The sequence below is a fragment of the Ursus arctos genome, unplaced genomic scaffold, assembly GCF_023065955.2.
Source record: "Ursus arctos isolate Adak ecotype North America unplaced genomic scaffold, UrsArc2.0 scaffold_1, whole genome shotgun sequence".
In the NCBI taxonomy this organism is placed as follows: Eukaryota; Metazoa; Chordata; class Mammalia; order Carnivora; family Ursidae; genus Ursus; species Ursus arctos.
The window spans coordinates 61730003-61739042 of NW_026622763.1; the positions used below are offsets into that span (position 1 = coordinate 61730003).

The 9040-nt window shown below is 39.0% G+C and overlaps 1 pseudogene; it reads left to right on the forward strand.

Annotated features, from left to right (window-relative positions):
- Positions 1–4631: 4631 nt before the first annotated feature.
- LOC113250686 (keratin, type II cytoskeletal 8-like) lies at positions 4632–6319 on the forward strand (annotated as a pseudogene).
- Positions 6320–9040: the final 2721 nt, after the last annotated feature.

Here is a 9040-nt window from a genome sequence, read left to right on the forward strand (position 1 = left end):
AAGTCTGTTGAATTATTTTTGGTATCAATTCCTCAATTAATGATCAAGGAGTGTACTTGGTTGCATACTGTCTCCCCAAATTCATGTCCACCCATAACCTATGGATGTGATCTTATTTGGCAGTAGATTTATATGTAAAGAAGTTAAAAAAGAGGCCAAACTGGATTAGGGTGGTCTCTAAACTAATGACTAGTATCTCTATAAGGAGAGGGAGATACCCCCCCTACACAAGAGGGTAGTCCATGTAAAGATTGAGACAGACTCTGGAATAATGAATGTATCAGTAAACTAAGAGGACCAAGGATTGCTGACGAATGCCAGAGATGAGGAAGAGGTGAGGAAGGTCGTCTTCTAGAGCATTCAGAGACAACATGCCCTTACCAATACCTTAATTTAAGGCTTCTAACCTCCAGAAAAGCAAGGGTATAAAGTTCTGTTGTTTTAATCCACATAGTTCAGAAATTTGTTATGGAAGTCCTGGGAAACTAATGTAGGGGCTATGTTGCTAATTTTTGATTCCACTAAAAGGAAGGAACCTTTTTTCTCAACAGTGAATCCCCAAGTGGTTGTAAAATTCTGCAAGCAGATAAATCTGGGTGTTGTTACAGTTAATTTGCTGCAGTGGATAATGGCAAGGGCTGAACAGGACTCCCCTGATAGGAGTTTCTATCCCACCAACTCCCTCACCCTTAAATGGAATAATCCTTCCTAAGCAGTTGGAATGTGACACGTACACGTGACCTTAACTTCCTTTATCATGACCAGAAAGACACACCTAATTAAATGCCACCGATACAGATTGTTCAGTGCCTGATCTGGAGTGCTTCCTAATCTTAAATGCTTTATGTAATCTAATTCTTAGTAAATCAAGAGAATATTCAGGAGGAAGTCATGACTATCAGGCTCAGTTACTGTGCAGAGGGTACATGGTGGATAAAATATCCAGGTCACATAAAGAAAAGGGCATGATGAGGAGACATGCAAATATGGAGAAGGAATTGAAACTGACTTAACTGAAGGAGTCTGTTTAGATGACTTTTGAAGAACAGTGTACCCACTCTTATGACTTAAAACAACGTGACGATTTCATTCTATTCTAAGTCTAGAGAAATTACAATCTAATTATGAGAATTGTGACTTAGAATGAAAATTATTTGGATAGAGAGGCTGAATTTATCTTCATATAAAGCCCTAGAATCTGAAAATGTTGCTTGCACAACCTATAATGAAAGATCTTGGGCCTTTTGCAATGGTTTGGGTGTGGTGGTCTGGGATCTGGTATACAAAATTTCTTACGTTTGTAGATGAGCGTGCTCAGTAAATAGCAATGATTCTCTACTGGGAGCGTTCTGGCAGTTCAGAACCATTTCTTTGACATTATCTAGAGGTGTGTCACAACAAAGTAGTTGCTACTGACAACTATTGGGTAAAGGCCAGAGATACTAGTTAACCTTCTACCATGCCCACCCATCCCCAACAAAGAATATCCAGCCCCAAATGTTAATAGTGCTGAGGTTGAGAAAGCTAGATATTTAGTAATCCCGATGGGGAATATGAATGTTGCCCTTAAAGACCTGAATGTGAAACTGGGGGAGTTGGAAACACTATGATGGAGGCATTCAAGATAAGGGTTATGTAATGAATCAGAAAGTTTGGCCAAATAGATCATCTGGTGGTTATGACACTTTTTTTTAAGCGCATAATATGGATGGTTATTACACACAAAGAAGGAAGTTCACCCCCCACCCCCCAGTCACGGGAGTTATTGATTAAACTCACCCTTTACTCAGTTTTACCTCAGCTTCACCTTTTAATCTGGACTAGAGAGCACATGGCTCGTGTGGGACAGAAAGACCTAGGTAACTGTGTGAGACATCCTTCTCTGTGCTTTGTCTGTCTCCTTCTTGCTCTCATCTCTGAAATTACTAGTAAAGCTGGATACTGGATAAGGGTTCTGATTTGTGTGAGTGCGATTCCATGATAAATGTTGCTTTGTATTAGTTCAGCAACCACAATTGTTTCTTCTGTAGTGGTACCAATAATCATCAGCATGAAGCTAGTTCTTCATCACTGACTATTAAGATAAAAATGAATTACCATTAGACATGAGGATGGGAATGCATGCTTATCCTCCTGACAGAAATTGTGAACATTTAAAAGCAAATATTTCATTGTATGTTAATGTACAGGAAGCACTGGGGAAAAATACATGTGTTTTAATAGGATATAGTTTGTACCTGATACTAATACAACACTGTAATTATTTTGGACACATGAATCATTTTTTTTTTTGTTTTATTAAAAAACAAACAAAAACCCCAGCTACAAAACTACCATTTTTTTTTTTTAAGATTTTATTTATTTATTTGACAGAGAGAGAGACAGCCAGCGAGAGAGGGAACACAAGCAGGGGGAGTGGGAGAGGAAGAGGCAGGCTCCCAGCAGAGGAGCCCAATGTGGGGCTCGATCCCAGAACGCTGGGATCACGCTCTGAGCCGAAGGCAGACGCTCAACGACTGAGCCACCCAGGTGCCCCAAAACTACCGTTTTAAGATAGATCTGCCTTATGGTTTGTAGATGTTATTTTATATGAGATTTTACTTTGAGACTCTGTGTTCCATTCTTGCCTTTTACTAGATGAAGATGGGTATAGGGGTGAGGGGATCATTATGAATGTCTTACCACACTTTTCTGACTTTATGGCTTTGCCTTCAACCAATCCTATGGGTGAATTATTAAAAAACATTTTTTTTTTTATGTAGAGAGAAGGAAATTTATTTTGTAAGGTGGTAAATAATGCCCAAATTTACCCATTCCAAAAACACTATATAAAGTAAAATTCTGAAGTGTGAAATAAAAGTTATGTTTGCATGGAATTTTTGCAAAATTGTCAAAACCAGATTTTTTTTTCTCAGTAATTATTTCTGGCATATAATTTTAATGATATTTAAAATTTCTATTATGAATAACTGAGATTTAATTAAAGACAATCTAATTAGTACTTATAAGCATAACTTTGATTTACACATTCAGAAGATAGTTTTAATTTAAAATACTAAATTCCCTCTATAGACATTTGATTAGAATGTAGATTAGGGTGATCACATTTTGATCTGTTCTTATTTGGCAAGTTTTTAAAAGCAAATTTAACTAAATAGTGATAATCAATAACTGTGTTATGATAGGCCAATAATCAGATTTTAAAGACATAAAAATTATCACTTAAAAAGTTAAAAAATATCCCATAGAGATGATAAACTTTACTCTTGTGTAGATATCAAATTTTAATTATTTATATCAATGTCTAAAATTTCAGGATTTTTTTAACTCATTATACAAACATAATAATTTCTTAGTTTTGTATTTTTATTTTTAGCTGATGGGGAAGAAAACTGTTAATGCTATATAATTCCTTAACAATATAAAATGCTTTTCTTTTGGGGGAAGGAAATTGCAGGTAAAACACATATTCTTGAAAGGTAGCCTAAAATATAAACTGAGTTTTTTGTGTAAGACTGTTTATTCCAAGTCAAAGAATAAATCGTTGAAAGTGAATCTTCAGTTATCTTGCCATCTTATGATTATCCTGACCAGTGACCAGTTTGAACTAAGTATTTGCTAATAACTTGTCTAGATTATGGGTTTGAAATCAAAATGCCTGGAAGGACAAGTTTTGTAACACACATTAACAGGGAATGATATTTTTGAGATCAACAAAAATACATGTATTCTGCCATTTGGGGAGAAATTTCTGCTCTCCTGACTCATAATTTTGATCAAAATCTAAAGATACTGTGTTTCAAAAAATTAAGCAGTGAAAATATAACAATTCAAATAGCAATTAGTGTTAGAGAAAGGAAGATTAAAAAAATGAAGGAGGTTGTCGGGCAAAATGAAAAGTACATGTTTTCCGTGTAATGGAGGCAGATAAGTACCCAGTTCTCAGAAACAAGTCCATTGTAAATACTTTATAGACTCTACAATTGCTAGTTTTTCTCCTTTTACCCTTGCAGATTTTTTCTCTACCATTTCCTGCTCTGCTCTGTGCTCTGGGAAACTACTTTCTTTAAATTGCACTTACTGAAATCCCTTTCCCCCTGGTTCTGGTTGGATGAGCAACATGAGAGCTGATTGTGGGAAGAAAAAGAAAGATCAAAGTTAATTATTTCCTCTTCCCTTCCTCTGCCAGACTAAGGTTTTGGCAGTGACTGCTCCCTTTGAGGTGCTCATTATCTGCAACTACAGTCTTTGCTAGTGTCTGGTGACTCCTTCCCCTTCCACGATGAGGCTTAAGAGTTTCCTACTCCTGCTAGCTCCTGGGTGCGTCTTCATGGCATACTGGTTCACTGAACTCTGCCTACACCTCTATAAATTGTTTCTTCCTTAAACTTGTTTTAACTAACCTCTTGATGTGCCATCTGTTTCATGGTGGGACTCTGAATGATACAGTAACTATTCTTAATGTATTTTTTTTAAAAAATAAAATCTTTACTATGCAAGAATAAGAGTTCAGTTTTGGTGTGCCTTTTACATTTTTATGAAAACCTGTAAATTCCAAATTTTTAGCCTACCCAGAAGCAGCTTCTCAGCTCCTTCTCAAACATGCTCTCTCCTCCTCTCCAGTCTCTACCATGTCCATCACGGTGACCCAGAAGTCCTACAAGGTGTTCACCTCCAGCCGCTGGCCTTTAGCAGCTGTTTGTACGCCTGGCACAGGCATCGGCTCCTCTGCCTTCTTCCAGGTGGGCAGCAGTAGCAGCTCCTGGGGGTGGTCTGGACACCACTATGAGTATAGTAGGGGCCTACAGTGGGGCCAGGGACATGGAGGGGATCACAGCTGTCTCAGTGAACTAGAGCCTGCTGAACTCCCTTAAGCTGGAGGTGGACCCCAACATCCAGACTGTGTGCACCCAGGAGAAGGAGCAGATCAAGATGTTCAACAGGTTTGCGCCCTCCCAAACAAGGTGCAGCACCTGGAACAGCAGAGCAAAATTGTAGAGACCAAGTGGAGCCTTCTACAGTAGCAGCAAACGGTCTGGAACAACATGGACAAGACGTTTAAGAGCTACATCTGGGGCAGCTGGGTGGCTCAGTCGTTAAGCATCTGCCTTCGGCTCAGGGCATGATCCTGGAGTCCTGGGATCGAGCCCCACATCAGGCTCCTCCACTGAGAGCCTGCTTCTTCCTCTCCCACTCCCCCTGCTTGTGTTCCCTCTCTCGCTGGCTGTCTCTCTCTCTGTGTCAAATAAATAAATAAAATCTTAAAAAAAAAGATGTTTAAGAGCTACATCAACAACCTTCAGCAGCAGCTGGACACACTGGGCCAGGAGAAGCTGAAGCTGGAGGCAAACTTGGCAATATGCAAGGGCTGGTGGAGGACTTCAAGAATAAATATGAGGGGGCGATCAGAGTGCATGCAGACATGCAGAATGAATTTGTCCTCATCAAGAAGGATGTGGACAAAGCTTACATGAACAAGGAAGAACTGGAGTCCCACCTGGATGGGCTGACCAATGGGATCGCCTTCTTAAGGCAGTTGTATGAAGAGGAGATCTGTGAGCTATAGTCCCAGGTCTCAGACATGTCCATGATCCTGTCTATGGACAACAGCCACTCCCTGGATGGCATTATTGCAAAGCCCAGTGTGAAGACACTGCCAACTGCAGGTGGGCTGAGACCAAGACCATGTACCAGATCAACTATGAGGAGCTGCAGACATTGGCTGGAAAGCATGGGGGTGATCTGTGTCACATGAAAATGGAGATTTCCGAGATGCACCAGAACATCACCTGACTCCAGGCAGAGATCAAGGGCCTCAAAGCCAGAGGGCTTCCCTGGAGGCCGCCACAGCTGATACTGAGCTGATAGGATACTGAGCTGATACCGAGAAGCCGGACATTAAGGATGCCCATGTCAAGCTGGCCAAGGCTGCCCTGCAGCAAGTCAAGCAGGGCAGGGCTTGGCAACTGCATGAGTACCAGGAGCTCATGAACATCAAGCTGGACTTGGGCACTGAGACCACCACCTACTGCAAGCTATTGAAGGGTGAGGAGAACTGGATGGAAGCTGGGATGCAGAACATGAGTATCTATATTAAGACCACCAATGGCTACTCAGGTGGGCTGAGTTTGCCCTACAGGGGCCTCACAAGCCCTGGTCTCAACAATGGCCTGTGCTTCTTCAGTCCAGCTTCTGCTCTTGTGGGGGCTCTAGTGCCTTCAGCCAGGGCAGCTCCTCCAGGGCCGTGGTTGTGAAGAAGATAAAGACCTGTAATGGAAAGCTGGTGTTTGAGTCATCTAATGTCCTCCTGTCCAAGTGAACAAGCACTGTGGTTCCTCCCCACTTCCCCGCTCCTGCTGCTGCCATAGAGCCTTTGGGGGGAAGGAGCTCTGGAACAGGAGACACACCTGCTGCTCAGCCTCAGTCCTCGGTCTACCCACAGAGGAAGTGTACTGCCTTGATGACTGCCTCTTGCCCATGGCCCTAACTAAAAGCCAATTCAAGTGCCTTTTCCCAACTAAAGCCTCAGATGGCTCTGCAAATCCCTGAAACAAAATGGAACAACAATTGTAACAAACAGAAAAGTGGACATATCTTGTATATACAGATTTATGAATTTCCACAAATTTATATACTCATGTAATCCAGATCGGGAAGCAGAGGATTAGCACATCTCCCTAAATCTCCTTTGTGTTCCTAGTAACTCTGCTCTCAAGTGTAACCAATATTCTAACTTCTAGCTTTTTGAACTTTATGTAAAGGGATTCATCCAGCATGTACATTTAGTGTCTGGTTTCTTTGCTCAATATTCTGTTTTTGAGATTAATTCATATTAAGTATAATTCATTCATTCATTCACATTGCTGTGTAGTATTTTACGTAAGTGATTTACCTTTTTACCTTTTTTTTTTTTTTTAAGATATTTGGCTTGCTTTCAGTTTGGTGCTATTATGAATGAAATATCCATGAACATTCCATGCTTATCTTGCAGTGAATATGTATTTCCTTATCTCTTGGATATAAGCCTAGGATGGAACTCTTGGGACATGGGACAGTTACATATTTAGCTTAGGTAGATATAGCTGAATAATTTTCTAAAGTGGTTATACCAATTTACATTCACATCAGCAAACCATGAAAATGCCATTTAATCTACAGGCTAACCAATGTTTGGAATAGTCATAGTCTTTCTCATTAAGCCACCTTGTTGTGTGTGATCTTGATAAACCATAATGTCTAAAGATCGCCAGAAATACACCTAGAGTCAAACTTTATTTATTAACTTTCTCTGGCAAGGTTGATGGAACAAATGTGGAATTACAAGTTGTCTCAGTGTTTTGGTTTATCCTAGGTGATTTTTGACAAGAAAAAGAAAAGGGGGTTCTGTTCTGGATTAGTATTTGTCATGGAATGATGGCAAATTAGTAATTGCATATTTTAATCTAGGAGGTAAAATGGAAAAATAGAGCTAGAATTGTCAATAGTGTTCAGTTATTTGGTCAGGAGAGGGATATTTAGTAATTTTTGTTATTATGTAATGTCCTTGTGTTTTGTTCTCTTATGGTCATAGAATAATCTCATTAGATGTTGCTATTCTGTTAAATTATTTAAATTTAGTGGGGACACCTGCTCTTCTTTTCTAGGCCAGCTACCAGTTGTCAGGGTATTTGTGTTATTTCTCAGTTTACCATTTTGGCCAAAGGTAGATAAAGGCTCCATGATACTAATCTGTGGTGTTCAGGACTGCACCATTGCCAAAATTCTATTGAATAGGAGGTTGTTCAGAAAATATCATTTACAATTGTACTAGACTTACTGCCTCCTCCTCCTTTTGTATAGGTATGAATTGTTGAGTTATCTGATGTGACAATAACTATGAAGAATCATTTAAGACTGTGGACAGGATACATTAGCAAACTGCAGTACAGGCCAGGGTCAGAAATAAGATGATTATTAGCCCTTATAAAGAGTCATGAAAACACAGAGTTAAATGACCTAACCCAGGCTAAGAAAATGCTGTAAGGTCTAGCTCGTATGTTACAGAGATTCAGTTGTATGTTGTAAGAGTCCTTTTCCATTTAAATTTGCAGTAGAAAAGAGACTAGGAACAGGGATAGCATACTTAAGCATATAGAAAGATTGAGGAAAATTAATGGTCAGTGAAGTATTAGGTAAAAGACAAGGCTTTGCAAAGTTTTAAAATAATAGTTCAAAGAAAATGTATGTCTCCAATAAGGAAAGTCCTCAGTCCATCTCTTTTATTTTTTAACTACTATGCTTGACAGAGGACAATTAGTTCAGCTATTTGGGAAAAGACAGTGAATTGAAATATGTGATAGTACAGAAAGCTTGGACTTTCTGGCTTCTGTTTTTAAGTGGAAACCATTAGCAAAGAATTATCAAGTCAGAATTATCCAAGGTAGTTTTCTAGAGTTTGTATGAGGTATATATTACTAAAAGAAGTCAAGCAATAACAGTATTTTCCTTTCTATGGAAAGGGAAGGAAAATTTGTGGGTTCAGGATGTTGCAGCATTGGATTATTGAAGCGAAGAAAAAGCAATGAGGCCACTGACAGGTCTTTAGAGTGCTTAATTTATCTCAGAAAGTGTACTAATATTGAGCCCAATAGGGAAAAAAAAAGTGATTTAAACCTAAAAACCTAGAAACAAAGTTAGCCTTTGTGCTTAGATATGTTCCCTTTAAGGGACTATACAAAGTATTTACTTCTTGAAAGACATTTATATTAGAATATTTTAATTACACATAATTAGGACTAAATTTCCTTTTTAATTTATTAATAATTTTTTGATTCTGAGATGATTGTAGATCCACATGCATTTGAAAGATATATTGTAGATAGATCCTATGTACCCTTCGCTCAGTTTCCCCCCAATGGTAACATAGTATAAAACTATAGTATAATAGTATGACCAGGAAGTTGACACTGATACAATCTACGAGCTTTATTCAGATTTTACCTGTTTTACGTGTACTTACTTATGTAAGCGTTTGTATTTAGCTCTATGTTACTTATCAAAT